Source organism: Polypterus senegalus, chromosome 12, assembly GCF_016835505.1.
Source record: "Polypterus senegalus isolate Bchr_013 chromosome 12, ASM1683550v1, whole genome shotgun sequence".
In the NCBI taxonomy this organism is placed as follows: Eukaryota; Metazoa; Chordata; class Cladistia; order Polypteriformes; family Polypteridae; genus Polypterus; species Polypterus senegalus.
This window is the reverse complement of record NC_053165.1, coordinates 14,650,173-14,667,685: the sequence shown is the minus strand read 5'-3', so window position 1 is coordinate 14,667,685 and position 17,513 is coordinate 14,650,173. Positions and strand designations below refer to the sequence as shown.

Below are 17,513 nucleotides of genomic sequence, written 5' to 3'. Positions count from 1 at the left end.
CGAGCAGCCAGTAGGAGCCGTGCGTCTCGTCTCCAGCCTATGAGAGCGCGCCTGTAACGTGAGTCGACTTTCATTGGCAGACAACGACAGAGCAGCATGCAGCTCATACAAACAAAATCAGGCACCGTGGTGAGAAATCTGTCACGATGCCAAATGGTAGGAGCCCCGGGACTGCCGCGTAATAAGTCGGGCTCCGTGCTCAGAGGGATTCGGCGTAGCAAATCTGTGTAGATAGCCATCTGATCTGGCGAACACTGCATGGGGGTGAGCGCTTTGAAATTGCAATGAGTCAGAGCGCTACGCTGGTAAATCGTATTAAATTACATATTGTGCAAACAAGTTGCAAGCTACTCAGTAGGATCCACGGCACCGCTGAATTCGTAAACTTTGCAGACTGTAGCGTAAATAATACACAGGGAGAGCAAAGAGTTCAAAGTTTGCAAAGTTGGCTCATTATGCACAGATGGCTGTTAAAAGTAACACGCCTTGCAAAATGCGTGACTAATACTTTGTCGTGAAGTCCTGCATATCATTGCTTTCTAGATTTGTTTCTCTAAAACGTGCAGATATTGTGCAAAGCACAAGAACGAAGAACATGGCGTTATGTGTATGTCACCGGGCACTTAATCCGTCTCAAGGCTAAAACTAAGTTATATTATCAGCATAAATATGAGTCAGCTTTCAAAATTCAAGACAAACTGTGACCTGCAAAACAAAAAAGAAAGACTAGAGAGGAACGAGCAGGACTGGAAAACGAAAGGACCTTTATATCTCAGGTCTTTCTAAAATGAAGAATTCGCTCTCCCGTCCATTTAGGGAACTCTTTTGCTTCAGTTTTAGAAAAGCGGAAAGAGAAAATCAATTAAGGTTAGGGTAAGGGAAAGGCGTTATATGCAATAGATAGACAGATTCACATTTACATTTATTTGCTTAGCAGACACATTTATCCACAGTGACTTACAAGAGAGGTCAACATAATTAAGTAAACATCAGTCTGGGGGAACTGTTTAGAAACAAGTGTTACAGGACAAGGGTGCAAACTGATAATCAGAAAATACAAGCGAGTTTCCACTCCTAGGCTACAAAGTCTAGCTAAAAAGATACTCGCCAAACAAGAAAGTCTTTAAGCTCTTCTTAAATCCATAGAAAGAGTCAAAATTTTGAATGGAGGTGGGCAGTCTGGACTGAGATTCAATGTCTCCCAAGGGAGGCATCACGAGACATTGTTCATTAGCAGACCTGAGTGCTCCAGATAGAGCAAAGGAGCATAGCGACTCCATATATCCATTGACTACTCTGTGGGCATCAAGGATTTGAACTAAATACACGTCACTATAGGAAGCCAATTTAGTGATATGAATGAAAAGTGTGACAGCTTGGCAGGTTATACCATGACACATGCCAGTATATTTGCCAGCAGAGAGTTCCAGTAGTCAAGACATGACAAGACTAAATGAACTAGGGGGTTGTGATAGATAGATAGATAGATAGATAGATAGATAGATAGCTTTTAATTTTAGTATAGTAGGCAGGATTAGATAGATAGATAGATAGATAGATAGATAGATAGATAGATAGATAGATAGATAGCTTTTAATTTTAGTATAGTAGGCAGGATTAGATAGATAGATAATTATAATCATAGATTGCTTTCAACTAGAAAGGTACTATAAAGATGTATTATGCCTATTGTATCTTGTATGCTCTGTAACTACTACATTCCATGACAGTACTAAGCATAAAAGAGAAAATACTATGCTAAATATATCTATCTATCTATCTATCTATCTATCTATCTACCTATCTATCTATCCTGCCTACTATACTAAAATTAAAAGCTATCTATCTATCTATCTATCTATCTATCTATCTAATCCTGCCTACTATACTAAAATTAAAAGCTATCTATCTATCTATCTATCTATCTATCTATCTATCTATCTATCTATCTATCTACACTATGTACAAACCTGGGCATTTTCACGTTTTTCATAGAAATTGATCCTCTCTTTCTACCGAACTACCCTTAAACTGACTTAGACAGAAAGCCAGGACATAGCTTGTGTTACTAATTGCTCTTACTGCTTGAATTGACAGGCATTTCATTTATCATCCACATATGACTACAAATTCCTTCAATGTCCTAATGGTCATCTCATCCTAAGCTCACCCTCAGTTGGTCATTCGAGAAACCTTTGTCATTGTAGTAGCACTGCTGAAACCTATTATTCTATTTTCTTGAGTTGCCAGATACTGGAATTACTAAAGTGCAGTTCTAGGTTTAAAATGAAAACCAAAATGGCTTCCTCAAGAAGATGTCAGACTAATTTTTTTGTTTTGTTTCTTTGTTTTGTTTTTTTTTAATAGAATGACAGTTATTCCGTGTGACACCATGTGGCATGTTGCTCAGGTATACAACTAAGAATTTCTCTGTACTAAACCCTCAAAGGTGAACTTGGACCAGCCGAATCTGAAGTAGGATTTGAATTTGCTAAACGGCGAGAGTGCCCACCATTACCTCACAAGAGGTCTAGGGTTCTCTGCCTCTGAAAACATGGCTGAGTTTAGGGAGAGGAAGCTAATCAAACAGTTAGAGTGGTCTGTTGGGCCAGTAGACGTGTAGGCTTCTTTTGTCCTAAAGTTCCTTCATTCCAAAGTTTTTTTTTTTTCAATTACAAGCCACTGCTTACAGTTAATGGAGCATGTCATTCAATAAGACGGCTAAATCCTGCTTTTATTCAGTTGAGTTACAATTTCCTACAAACATGTATTTTCACCATTTCCAAGAAAATCAACAAAATGCTCCATGGATGAGACCACCTGTTGGTCCTCAGCTTTTTTCATTTTTCTCTAACTAGTTTATGACACTGCGGTGGGCTGGCGCCCTGCCCTTGGTTTGTTTCCTGCCTTGCATGTTCATGTTCTCCCCATATCTGCGTGGGTTTCTTCCCACAGTCCAAAGACATGCAGGTTTGGTGCATTGGCGATTTTAAATTGTCCCTGGTGTGTGCTTGGTGTGTGTGTGTGTTTGCGTGTGTCCATCTTGTGGTGGGCTGGCACCCTGCCCGGGCTTTGTTTCCTGCCTTGCACCCTGTGTTGGCTGGGATTGGTTCCAGAAGACCCCCCGTGACCCTGTAGTTAGGATATAGCGGGTTAGATAATGGATGGATAGTTTATGACAGCGCTACAAATAGTAAGTTCTTGGTTCGCTTACTGTTTGCACTTCATTGTTAATTGACTGCTAATAAAAGAAAAAAAAACAAAAAAGCAAGTCCGTCATTCAATATGATAACAGGGCAAATGTGGAAACAGCAGGCCTCACTCTGAGTCTCACAGATTAAGACATCCGGCACTTCTGATCAATTCTGAGGCAGGGCATTAAAAGGTGAGGCAGGCGGCCCAATTCAACAAGATGTCCGTTTTATAGCAGGAGCGGAGCTCGAATGAAGTGAGCAGCCACCGCCGGGGCACTCTGGGTGCGGGACCACCTGCTGCTCCTCTGCACCGGCCATTTGCTGTTTGCTCCCCTACTGCTTCTTCTACGGGCCTTTCTGTTGAGAGGCAAGGCTTTTCTTAATACTGTACAGTAGTAACATCAACTGCTGGAACCATTTAGTGAATGGGCTCTTTATATTCCAGTCGGATTTTTGGGAAATGCGCCAAGGAACACAGCATAGCTGAAATGATGCATCGAGTCTAAGCAAGTTCTGTGAGGGGAGCAGTTTATACAAAACGTTTTTAAACGCCTGACCCAGGGAAGAAGAAAAAAAAAACAGGCTATGGTTTAATTATTAAAGCCAGCCATATGAATGCACCTTTTCATGCAAATGAATCCATCCATTTTCTCATTTTTGCATTTCCTTAGGCTCTTGAGTCCATAATGGCAGTGTTAAGTGTAAAGATGCAACCAGATGGGACTCTGGTCACATTTCAGGGAGAGCACACACCCAGAAAACTCAGAAATGCTGCATACAGAACTAGAATTATACATGTATTAGATCAACTTTATTAATCCCATGAGGAAATTGAGACAAACAGGAAAAAGGGAATAACTGTGGGTTTCCTCTGGGTGCTCCGGTTTCCTCCCACAGTCCAAAGACATGCAGGTTAGGTGCATTGCCAATTCTAAATTGTCCCTAGTGTGTGGCGCAGTGGTAGCGCTGCTGCCTCGCAGTTAGGAGACCCAGGTTCGCTTTCCGGGTCCTCCCTACGTGGAGTTTGCATGTTCTCCCTGGGTCTGCGTGGGTTTCCTCCGGGCGCTCCGGTTTTCCTCCCACAGTCCAAAGACATGCCGGTTAGGTGGATTGGCGATTCTAAATTGTCCCAGTGCCCTGCATTGGGCTGGCACCCTACCCGGGGTTTGTTTCCTGCCTTGCACCCTGTGTTGGATGAGATTGGCTCCAGCAGGACCCCATGATCCTGTAGTTAGGATATAGCGGGTTGGATAATGGATGGGGCGGCACGGTGGCGCAGTGGTAGCGCTGCTGCCTCGCAGTTAGGAGACCCGGATTCGCTTCCCGGGTCCTCCCTGCGTAGAGTTTGCATGTTCTCCCCGGGTCTGCGTGGGTTTCCGGGCGCTCCAGTTTCCTCCTACAATCCAAAGACATGCAGGTTAGGTGGATAGTGTGTGCTTGGTGTGTGGGTGTGTCCTGCGGTGGGTTGGCACCCTGCCCAGGATTGGTTCCTGCCTTGTGCCCTGTGTTGGCTGGGATTGGCTCCAGCAGACCCCCGTGACCCTGTATTCGGATTCAGCGGGTTAGAAAATGGATGGATAATGGATGGATGTTCAATGGTGCTGCTCCAGGGAGAACATGCAAACTTCACACAGACCACCCGGGGCCAGGAATGCATTCCACACACACACACACAGAGTGATGCCATTAAGGAATAATGTGAAGGTATTGGAAAGAACCTCTATTTATTTATTTATATCAAGTCACAGATTCAGTAAATAACCATAAATTGATAATAGCAGATTGGGCTTGTGACTTTTAAAGAAGTCTTGCTGCATGCAATGACAAGTTCTTGATCTGTTATTAGGTAGCCTCCTATACATTAAAGATTTCTATTTTCTCCACATATTAGCAGCCGTTTCAAAGCCCAAAGGACCATCTTGATATGCAAAGGACCCTTCCCAGAATGAAATGTGTCTTTGCCAAGCAATGGGGACCACGCAACCCAGTAAAGTGCCACTAAAGAACCAGGACACTTGATCCAAGAAGATGTGAAGTGGCAGTTCTAAATAAATGAATTAACTACAACCTCGCTGGGTTTCTTTAAAATTCTTAGTAAAAAGTCAAGCAAAATGACCGCTTTCATTGGCTAACTAAAAAGATTACAATATGCCAGCTTTCGAGGCAACTCAGGCCCCTTCTTCAGCCAAGATGTTAAAATTCAAAGCATTTGTACTGGATAAATGGAAGTGTAGCACAGTGTTGGAATTAGGCTTTTAATTCCGTTTAATACGCTACCGCAGTACTAAAGTTTGCAATGTAATGCGAGTCTACGTCTACTGCAACTCTCTGAGTCCTTCAGAGCCACCATTTTAACCGAGAATCGGGGGAGCGCACATTCTTACCACATTAGCCCCGGGCGAGCTTCTCATCACCGCCTTTGAATGTTTCACCCTAAACAATAGGAAGTCAGTTGGAAAAAGCAGACCTGGAAAAGCAGGAATGCGACTGGCTGTTTCTAAAGATATCAGGCAAGGTCAGTTAATACGAGAGTACCTGCCAAGAATCGGTTTTCTTTTTGGTAATCTATAAATATATTCTGCTGGCTTCACTCTCCTCAATACACCAGCCTATCAAATGGAGGACATCATCGGTCAAGGGACTGCAGTGCACGCAAAGCGGACCCCCAGACCCGCGTCTGCCGCTGCCCTTCGTCGGTTTGTCAGTCGATAGAGCGACGGAAGGAGATGGTGGCGTATTAGAGGGGGGCCCTGGCCCATATGTGGAGCGAAGTTCCTCCTCAAAATCAGCTTTATTTCTCCTTTAGTTTTGAAGTTTGTTTTTTATTTATTTTATTTGCTACTGGCACTTTGACGATACTGCGGTGGGCTGGCGCCCTGCCTGGGGTTTGTTTCCTGCCTTGCGCCTTGTGTTGGCTGGGATTGGCTCCAGCAGACCCCCGTGACCCTGTAATTAGGATATAACGGGTTGGATAAGGGATGGATGGACTTTGATGATAATAGGGCAGCACGGTGGCGCAGTAGCGCTGCTTCCTCGCAGTAAGGAGACCGGGGTTCGTGGAGTTTGCATGCTCCCCCCGTTTCCCCCAGTTGCTCCGGTTTCCTCCCACAGTCCAAATACATGCAGGTTAGGTGCACTGACGTTCCTGCCCTGTGCTGCCGGGGATTGGCTCCAGCAGACCCCCGTGACCCTGTGTTAGGATATAGCGGGTTGGAAAACGACTGACTGACTCTGATGATGACAGTACTTTATTATTGTTGCAAATAATACAATTTTAGGAATAGTATTGTTACAAATAAACATAGTTATCGGGAACACTTCGGATTACAGGGGTTCAAATGCTGTTTTCCAACTTTTCCGACCTGAACTTTATTTTATCTAATCCGTATACTAGTTTACCGACAATCGATTAGTTTACAGAGAACTGCTAGTTACATTTTGACCTCTTATAAGTGATTTACTGATCTCGCCCGCCCGCCTGCACCCCATGTGGACTCATTAACCGGTGAAATCCCTTCCGCATTTTATAGCGCAGACTCGAGTGTGCTTCCTGTCTCAAGAAGCGCACTGTCAGAATAATTCATTCATTTTAGAAAATGCGTTGCTGTGTCTTCATAATAAAATCTAAGTGTTGTTGATATTACCCTGTCTTTTCGAAAAGGCATGGTAACACAAAAAAACACTTCCATTTGATTCCAAAGACACGGCAACGCATTTAACGATTACATTCCAAGATCATTGACTGTATTCACCCACCCATTCATTTTAACGCGCTTTTCTGTGAACTGACAGGCAGCATCATCAACCACAAGGAGCGCCACGTAAGTGAGGAGAGGATGCGTTGTATGCATCCATCACCTTTCCATCAGACATATTTCCCAATTCTAGAAAGGATGGCAGTCCGTCGCGCAGCACACTCACGCACGTATCCACGTCAGTTCAGACACATGACACGAATAAAGAGAGAATCCGAAAACTCAGCGCGAGAAAAGGGAATCCTCGAGGATGCAACACTAAAAGTTATGTCACCCTGAAGCCCTAGTATCCATTCTAATGACATTCTGTTCAGCGCAACACAATCGGGATGCACTGGGTGCAGTTCGCTGGAAGCCATCCCGTAATGAAATTAGCTGGCATCTCTACAGCAGTTATTACATTTTCCAGCCGAGTCCGTCAGGCAGCTTTGGTCTAGTAGCAGGGTCCAGTCATCCATAAAAATAAGCACTCATACAGCCTAAGTTCTTTGAGACGAGGGAAAAACTGGACGACCAGTAAAATAATCAAATAAATACACAAATAAATAAATCATGCACACACCACAGATTTACAAATTGCACGAAGAGAGCCTAGATTTAAAGGTAATTTCCATATCTCTGAACTTGCCGTTGCTTAGTTTGTAGAAATATGGGGCTAAACAGAGTGATGTGGTTACAAATAACGCTCTCGATTATTTGAAAGGAAGTGAGTTTAAGGGATGCTAGTCTACGATATTACTATACTCTGTAAGAACAGTGACATCTAGTGGTTAACACGTCTGCAGCAGCCACTGGAGAAGCGAGGCCTTAGTGAAGACTAGAAGAGCGCAATTTGTGTAGCAGTTGCGCCCCCCTGTGGCATTATATTAGTATACTGTTTTCAAAACTTTGAAGCAGGAAAAACAGTTTTTATTAAAAAAATATATATATACAGTATCAGTTTATAATCAAGTGAAATGAATATATATAAACGATTCACATGCGGTCGCATTTTTAGACAAGAAATAGACTAGTTAAAATATGAAAAGGAGAAAAAGAGCTCGTCCGAGAAGAAAATTTAGAAGATTTTGCATAAGAAACGGAAGCTGTCTTTAAATTGAACTAAACACTATAAATATAAGCATCTACTTTATAATCCGCGGAAGCCCTTCTGTATAAAAACTCAGACATTTCAACAACATAGTTGTTTTTTTTACAATAACAAGATCTAAGCAATTAATTATGCAAAAGCAAAATCACACACTCTTAATTAATACCGGTCATTTAATGGCACTCTACTGGGTCGTAGCCATTGCTTGACAATGAATTATTTCACTCTTTGGGAGAGTTCTTTGCAAATTAAATTGGTTCTTTGAGCTTTGAAACGTTTCCTGATGTGACAGGTGGAGCTTCATTAGATTTAGGATTGATCTCAATTAAGGGGTGGCGTTAGGCCAGCAAGTAGGAGTAAAGAGGTCGGCCGTTCAGTCGGTAAGATACACGTTTAATTTATTTTTTTTCTTTTACTTTTAAAGTACAGTTCACATGTTTATTCCTAGGTTGTCGGGTGCTGCTGATTTTATGCTGTTCGTGTTATAATGTTTGTTTCAGCTTTTACTTTGTGCTTATTTTTTCCATGTTTTTACCGCCGCGGATGTTCTGTTCTGATTATATATGATGAACTTACTGTTCGGTTGCGCTGCGGAGATCGGAAACGTTTGGGTAAAATAAAAGAATGGAACGTTTTGATATCACTTGTGTAGAATACTGAAAGTCTGAACTTTTGGGGATTCCGTAGTAATTAGGAATTATGGGTATTTTGGAGCTGTTAGGAAGTAGATGATGATGATGGTAATAAGGTGGTGTAACGTGTACTCTGAAGCGATCTTGTAAAAGGACCTGTTAAAGGTTATCACTTTGAACCTGTCTCCGTCTTCTTCCTTTTTTTATTAGCACAATATTATTGCCTATAGATATAACAACTTGTATTCCGCATTATCGCTATTTCTTGGTTTTGTTGTGAGTCTTTTTTTATTATCTTCACTTTAATGTTTGTAAGGTTCTCCTATAGCTGTGGTTCTCAAACTGTATGGTGGGCCCCCCTAGGGGGGGCGCGAAGTTGTGGGGAAAAAAAAAAAAACAAGAATCAAAAATATGAAAAATAAATCTATTGAAACTAAAACAAATTAACTTGAAATACATTTTGATACTAGATAAATGTCGATAAAAGTTAAGTAGGTATAATAAAATATGCATCTATGATATCAATTAAAAAAGAACAAATTGGTATTCGTGGGCTCCTTTCCTAAAATAAAAAAATAAAAAAAAACGTTAGGGGGACGCGATTTAAAACTGTTATGAAAACGGGGGTAGCAAATACTTTAAAGGTCGAGAAACGCTGTCCTAGGGCATCACTCTGAAGAACTACGTTGACTCCATCATCTTTAAGAGTCCAAGTGCAGTTAATTGAAGTTTTATTTGTCCACTGAGGTGATTTTTGTCTTTTTACAAACCACCCCAGAATAATTAAAAAGGAAGACGATTTCTGACATGGCAGTTACAGTGCAGGACGGTTGCTGCTGGTATAAAGGAGTCCCCACAGTGTTTCTTGACCCACTTCTATTGAATAACTTGTGGGGATGTAAGTCCTCAGTGTTGGGGTGTCCTGGAGCGCATGTGCAGTTTTGTCAATAATGACACTCGGTGTTTTCTTCTTCTCTCTTCTTCTCTCTCCTTCAGTACGATTTCCAGAGGATTACGAGTGTGGCCCGTAGCCGTGCCTGCCTGCCGTTTTAATTAGCTTTTTAATTTGGTGGGCCTTCCTTTAAGTGATGGTACTGGTCCAGCACATCGCACCATTAATATCATGCTGGCCATCACTAATACTTTACATATTAAAGGAGCACAAGTCTCTTAAGGTAAGAATCTGCTCTGCCCTTTCTCGGTTAATGTCTGGGGTTGTGATTGTCCCCCGTAACGTAGCGCCAGTGATTGATGTGTTTCAACAACGTCTAGGAGATGATGATCATGATGATGAACCCTAATCTTACAGTTCTGGTTTTCTGTAATTAACTGTTTTGTGGCTTCAGAGTGTTTCCTATACTTCAAGAATAGAAATTTGTATTAAGCATTTAATATTTCCATCAGAATATAAACCTGCCGAATAATCGGCGGGGGCAGAGCCTATCCTGAGACCCTTGGGTGTTTAGGGGGAAATGAATAGTAGATGCCTGGCATTATCAATTAATTTGTGTCCGATCATGAATTAAAGTTACAAAACCTTTGGCCCATAACAATGAGATTTATCATTTCAGAAGTTTTACAAAATATCAAAAAATGTAGAGCAGATTAAAAAATTGAACTTATTTTAGGCGCTTTTCCACTGCATAGTATGGCACGACACGGTTCAGCTCACTTTTGGGGGGTTTTCCACTGGGAACAGTACCTGGTCCTTTTTTTAGTACCACCTCAGCCGAGGTTCCAAGCGCGCCGAACCGTTACCAAAACGTGACATGTAAACTCTGCTGGTCACTGATTGGCCGGAGAAAATCGTCATTACTGCGTCACTGAACTTGCGACACGAGACACAACAGACCCGCTCGTTGGTAGCCGAGGAGCGGATCCAGCGAGAGCTGGATGGGGCGACGCGGAATGAAAAAGTTTTTCAGGAGGTCGCTAAGCTCTTGGGCGCACACGGCTACCATCACAAACAGTGTAGGGACAAGTTTAAAAAAAAATGAAGAGCGAGCAGTAGAGGCGACGCAACTATAACGACACGTGAATAACCCCGCCCACTCTAAAGCGGTAATAAACTGCAGTCGAAAGGCAAACCGAGCCGAACTGAGCCGAGCCAAGGCGAGCTGTACTGAACCGTGCTGTGCCGTACTATGCAGTGGAAAAGCGCCATATGATGTCCTCTGATTTTTAGCTTCGCACAGTTCTGGCTCTGATTAAGCAGTGGTCTGGTTGTCCTGCACTACTTCTGTTTTTACTCGTTTGCACTTTAGGCATTGTTGCTGCCAGAACAAGCGCATTTTGTTCCAGGGTCAAAAATGTGTTATCTTTGAGTGTTACGGGTCAAATAATTGCTAGATACAACCCAGGGGTCTCCAACTCCAGTCCTGGTGGGCTTCAGTGGCTGCAGGTTTTCATTCTGACCCTTTTCCTAATCGGTGATCAGTTTTCACTGCTCATTAACTTCTTTGCCCTTCATTTTAATAGTCCTGTGTTTAAGGATTCAGCCCTCTGAATTGATTCTTTTCGTCAAACAGAAATGAGACGTGACACGAGCCGACAGATCAGCTAAATTGGGGCTTCAAACTCCAACCAGTTTCTTAATGAGAAGTTGATTCTTGCTGGTAATTAAACCCGGTATTCAATTCCATGGCTGCTTGTTGCTCTCATTCTGCCACAGCAGGCATTTCCAAAACTGTCAATTTTTCTGTTATTTTCTAAGAGCACCGTCAAAATGTTTTGGTGGCCTGAAAGATCAGCCTTGCTGAGACCTTCACCTTTATTTTCAGATATTGTGTGATGGACACAGGGGAGCTGGTCACTTGTTTTGTGTCTCATTATTGTTTGGCTGCTAACTAAGGAATCTGAGTCAAGTTAATTAAAACTAAAGAAAAGTTAATTAGCAGCAAAAACTGGTCACTAATGAAGAAGATGGTTAGAATGAAAACCTGCAGCCACTGCGGCCCTCCAGGACAGGAGTTTGACACCCATGTTCTAACTCTCCTTACTTAGTGACCAGTTTTTGCTGCTAATTAACTATTTCCCTTTATCTTAACTTTTTTTGAGACTCTGACTACTGAATTTTTTTCCTTAAATGGCACCTAAACATAAAATCTGATGTGAAGTGAGCCAACAGATGAGGCCTCAAACTCCAATCAACATCACTTCATTCAGTTTCTTAATTTGAAGCCAATTCTCATTGCTAATTAAACCCGTTATTTAATTCCAAGGCGCTCATTCTGCCATGGTAGACATTTCCAAAACTGTTGACTTTCTTTAAGAGCGCTGGCTGTCAATGTTTTGTGGACCTGTGCAGATCAACGTTATTGAGGCCTTCACCTTTATTTTCAGTTATTTTCTAATGGACATAGGTGGTTGCTTTTGTTGGTACATTTTTGTCTTAATATTGTTTGGTTGCTAATTAAGGAAAAATAAGTTGTGCATCAATTAAAATTAAGGCAAAGAGTTAGCAGCAAAATCTGGTCACCCATTAAGAAAAGGGTTAGAATGAATACCTGCAGCCACTGCGGCCCGCCAGGACAGGAGTTTGACACCCATGTTCTAACTCTTCTTTAGTGACCAGTTTTTGCTGCTAATTAACTATTCCCCTTTATTTTAATTGACTTTTCTTGAGACTCTGACCACTAAATTTATTTATTTATTTATTTATTTATTTTTTTTCCTTAAACGGCACCTAAACATAAATTTGATGTGAAGTGAGCCAACAGGTGAGCAACTAAGTTGGGGCCTCAAACTCCAATCAACTTCACTTCATTAATTTTCTTAATTGAAGCCAATTCTCGTTGCTAATTAAACCCGTTATTTAATTCCAAGGTGCTCATTCTGCCATGGTAGACATTTCCAGAACTGATTTTCTTTTATAAGAGCGCTGTCAAAATGGTTTTTGGACCTGATCAGATCGATATTACTGAAGCCTTCATCTTTCTTTATTTTCAGTTATTGTGTGATGGACGCAGGTTGTTTGTGTTGGTACATTTTGTGTCTTAATATTGTGTGGTTGCTAATTAAGGAAAAAATAAATAAGGGGCCCGAGTCCCTCATCAATTAAAATTAAGGCAAAGATTAATTACCAACGAAATATGGTCACTAATTAAAAGAGTTAGAATGAAAACCTGCAGCCACAGTAGCTCTCCAGGACTGGAGTCGAGGACCCCGGATACAAACCGTCCTAGACGGGATAGTCCCTAGTGCAGGGGTCGCCAAGTCTGGTTCTAGAGAGACTAACTTCTTGTGAATTCCTTTTAATTGAATTGCTTTTTTTAAAGATCTGTTCCTCTGAATTTTCATTTCTTTCCTTTTAAATGGCACCCAAACAGCAATTGAATGTGAAGTGAGGGAGCCAACAGAAGACCAACTCGGTCAGGGCCTCAAACTCCAACCAGTTGCTTCATTAGACTCTGATTCTTGTCATTAATTAAACCCGTTTGTAAATTCCACAGGCCGGTTGCTGTTCTCATTGTGTAATAGCAGACATTTCTGAAATTGTTCATTTTCTCTTTTCTAAGAGCTCTGCTAAAATGTTTTGAGGACCTGAGCAGACCGACATTCCTGAGATGTTCACCTTTATTTTCAGGTATTGTGTGATGGATACCAGTTGTTTTGGCACATTTTGTATCTCATTGTCTGCTCATTAAGGAACAAACGATTAAGGGGTCTGAGTGTTCAAGAACAAGTACATTAAATGAGTTCAAAAGAAGTTAATTAGCAGCAAAATCTGGTCACTAATTTAATAAAAGGGTGAAAACCTGCAGCCACAGTAGCTCTCCAGGACTGGAGTTGGCGACCCCTGCCCTACTTGTTTAATTCAGAAGTAACTGTTAACCAGTGCTTTGCTTAAATTGCACTCATTTTAATAACTCCCTAAAGTTCTGAGGTTGAGCTGCTGACCTGTGTAACTTTTATGAGTTTGAAGGCCTCAAGTCACAGTCACATCCACGATTGGTCTCCGTGGCTTCTGCCCCCTTAAAGAATAATTAGGGGTTAATGAAAACAAGTTATTTTGGCTTGTTTTCTAACTCGCAAGTGTAGAACTCCAATCTTCTTATATAAGACGCTACCGTGCCTGTTCGTTTGTCTATCCAGGATTTTGAATCCCCTTTAGCTCATAAACCGTTTCACCTATTGACCTGGTACACCTATACTATGTGAGGTCTACTGTCCGCTTTCATGGTGATGATTTTTATTACTTTATTTTATTGTAGAATCAACTCGCGGCAGGGCGGCCATCCGGCGCATGCGTATGTGCGTCGTTCTCATTCCCAGCCTCTTCATATCTTAAGTCTGCAGTCTGCCGCAAGAATGATTTAAAGTGCCAGCTTAAGTGAAAATTTTAAAGAAAACGTAGCAAGTAATTGCAACACAAAAACTAAATCGCTTTTAAAGCGAAAAGATGCCGACGAAACGAGAAGCCGCGGGCCGCTAGGGTGAAGGAAAGAAGAGCACATCAACCTCTGCGTATATGAATGCTAAACGTACAGAGAAAGAGTCTGAAAACTAGGAATGTTCAAGTCAAGTGTATTCACTGCACGTTATCGTGCAGTACGCCATTACTGGTCCTTAATAATCAGATATTTTTATTTATTTTTTTTGGATAATGGAACAATCCTGAACATTTACCGGAAGGATAAACGGGCAGTATTTAAATTTTGCTTTTTATTACGTCAAATTGTCTCCATCCATTTACCCCATTTGCGGGTAATTAAGTCCAGGTGCAAAACAGAGACAAACCCTGAGTAAGTCTCCAATTATCCTTGCATGAATATCTTTGGAACGTGGAGAAAAATGGACATGGGTAAGGAGAGCATGTATAAGCTCCTGAGGCTGTGAGATGGCAGTGCCAGTCAATCTGCTGCTGAGAAACTGTGATGAAGTTAATGGCAGTCGGGTACTGAAAGCCTGCAAAGAAAGGCAGATGGCAGATTGTGGGGTCAATCTATTAAACAAAATTGGTTATATAACGGTCTCCCACAATACCCAGGAGCTATTTGCTGTTTTATTTTCAGTACATTTTCTCTTTTAGAAGAGTTTTCTAGAACCAGCTTTGAAATGTCTTGCTGTGTCTGTACAAATCATACCAGCCTGAATGATGTTATAGTGGTGGAGAGGTCCGTGACTGGCTTATTTCTTAACTTGTAAGCACTATTCCTTTCATCAGTTCTCTAAACCTGTTTATCCAAAGCGGGGTTGCTGATGTCTATCCCAGCAAACATCAGGTCGGTCTGGACTGGGAGAGGAAACTTTTTAAATTCTAGCCTTAGTTTTAATTTGCTTTGTTTTGCACAACACTCCTGCAGAATGAAACATCGGGGCACTGAAACAAGAGATGTCTTTGAAGGTTGGTTCTGTAGCCAAGTGTGTAAGGGAATTTGACAGTAGCAGGAAGAGACGGGTATCCAATGGAGCAAGAGTTGAAGAAAGAACAGACGATAGTTGGCATTCCATTTTCCTCCATATCTACTAGGCGGGTCAGTCAAATCTATAATGCTTAACCACGATACAAGTACTGCCTTTAGAATTCTTTCTTGTACCAGAAATATTACCCTGAACCAGGCTGTCCGCTTCATTCTGGTTTCAGACATTCGTGGAGAAGCCGCAAAACATCAGTGACTGAACTGTAAATTGGACAAACCATTTTAAAAATGGAGCAATTCATAGCTTAAAGGCTTGTCTAGTTTGTGGAAAGACAGTGACAAGGTTCTTAAGGTGTGTGTGTGTGTGTATGTATGTACAGGGGGTCCTCGGGTTAAGACACCATTACATTCCTACAACGGTGATGTAATCCGAATTTTAGGATGTTGGTGTCGAAACACACCCTAGCCTAAGTCACTTACCTATCCTAACACATTTGCAAAATCATAAACTAGAACATAAAAACACATCTAAGCCAAAGGAAAAGGACATAAATATACTGTACTAACAAAAAATGACAAAATGAGTATAAAAAAAAAATCCTTTTTATTCCTTCTGATCTCTTTACAATGTCTAATTTCACTTCCATCGTGATGGCTTTCCTCTTCTTCGGAGCGCTGCTATCTGAAGACTCTGACTTTTGTTTAGGAGCCGAGATAAGGGCCACAAAGTCACCAAACAAAGCCACACAAAAGGAACACTTCCTACGCTGTGCGCAACCAAACTAGCTCGCCAAGTCCCTCACTCATATGTCGCATTACTGCGTATTCTGACGCTGTTCTACGTAGTCTGTAAGTACAACGCCAACAGCGTAAGCCCAAACACTTGCATCTCAATTATTTTAGTTTTTATGGGAGCGAGTGTTAACTCAATGTCGTATGTCGAGATGTTGTAAGCCGAGGATCCCCTGTGTATCTGTCTATCTATCTATTTTTTTTTTTTTTAGTGTATGTACAGTGCATCACATTTTGTTATGTTACAGCCTTATTCCAAAATGGATTAAATTCATTTTTTTCCTCAGAATTCTACACACAACTCCCCATAATGACAACATGAAAAATGTTTACTTGAGGTTTTTGCAAATTTATTAAAAATAAAAAAACTGAGAAATCCCATGTACATAAGCATTCACAGCCTTTGCCATGAAGCTCCAAATTGAGCTCCGGTGCATCCTGTGTCCCTTGATCATCCTTGAGATGTTTAATTGGAGTCCACCTGTGGTAAATTCAGTTGATTGGACCTGATTTGGAAAGGCACCCACCTGTCTATAGAAGGTCCCACAGTTGACAGTTCATGTCAGAGCACAAACCAAGCGTGAAGTCAAAGGAATTGTCTGTAGACCTACGACACAGGATTGTCTCGAGGCACAAATCTGGGGAAGGTTACAGAAAAATTTCTGCTGCTTTGAAGGTCCCATTGAGCACAGTGGCCTCCATCATCCGTAAGTGGAAGAAGTTCAAAACCACCAGGACTCTTCCTAGAGCTGGCTGGCCATCTAAACTGAGCGATCTGTGGAGAAGGGCCTTAGTCAGGGAGGTGACCAAGAACCCGATGGTCTCGCTGTCAGAGCTCCAGAGGTCCTCTGTGGAGAGAGAAGAACCTTCCAGAAGGACGACCATCTCTGCAGCAATTCAACAATCAGGCCTGTATGATAGAGTGGCCAGACGGAAGCCACTCCTTAGTTAAAGGCACATGGCAGCCCACCTGGAGTTTGCCAAAAGGCACCTGAAGGGCTCTCGGACCATGAGAAACAAAATTCTCTGCTCTGATGCGACAAAGATTGAACTCTTTAGTGTGAATGCCAGGCGTCACGTTTGGAGGAAACCAGGCACCGCTCATCACCAGGCCAATACCATCCTTACAGTGAAGCATGGTGGTGGCAGCATCATGCTGTGGGGGGCAGGAACTGGGAGACTAGTCAGGATAAAGGGAAAGATGACTGCAGCAATGTACGGAGACATCCTGGATGAAAACCTGCTCCAGAGTGCTCTTGACCTCAGACTGGGGCGACGGTTCATCTTTCAGCAGGACAACGACCCTAAGCACACAGCCAAGATATCAAAGGAGTGGCTTCAGGACAACTCTGTGAATGTCCTTGAGTGGCCCAGCCAGAGCCCAGACTTGAATCTGATTGAACATCTCTGGAGAGATCTTAAAATGGCTGTGCACCGACGCTTCCCATCCAACCTGATGGAGCTTGAGAGGTGCTGCAAAGAGGAATGGGCGAAACTGGCCAAGGATAGGTGTGCCAAGCTTGTGGCATCATATTCAAAAAGACTTGAGGCTGGAATTGCTGCCAAAGGTGCATCGGCAAAGTATTGAGCAAAGGCTGTGACTACTTAGGTACACGTGATTTCTCAGGTTTTTTTTATTTTTAATAAATTTGCAAAAATCTCAAGTAAACTTTTTTCATGTTGTCATT

At 42.0% G+C, this 17,513-nt stretch overlaps 1 long non-coding RNA gene across 1 annotated transcript; it reads left to right on the top strand.

Moving 5' to 3' along the window:
• The first annotated feature begins 8,815 nt into the window (after positions 1 to 8,815).
• Positions 8,816 to 13,945, top strand: LOC120540296. Its single transcript, XR_005635788.1, has 3 exons — positions 8,816 to 8,947; positions 9,668 to 9,846; positions 13,885 to 13,945. It is a non-coding gene; the product is annotated as an uncharacterized LOC120540296 (long non-coding RNA).
• Positions 13,946 to 17,513: the final 3,568 nt, after the last annotated feature.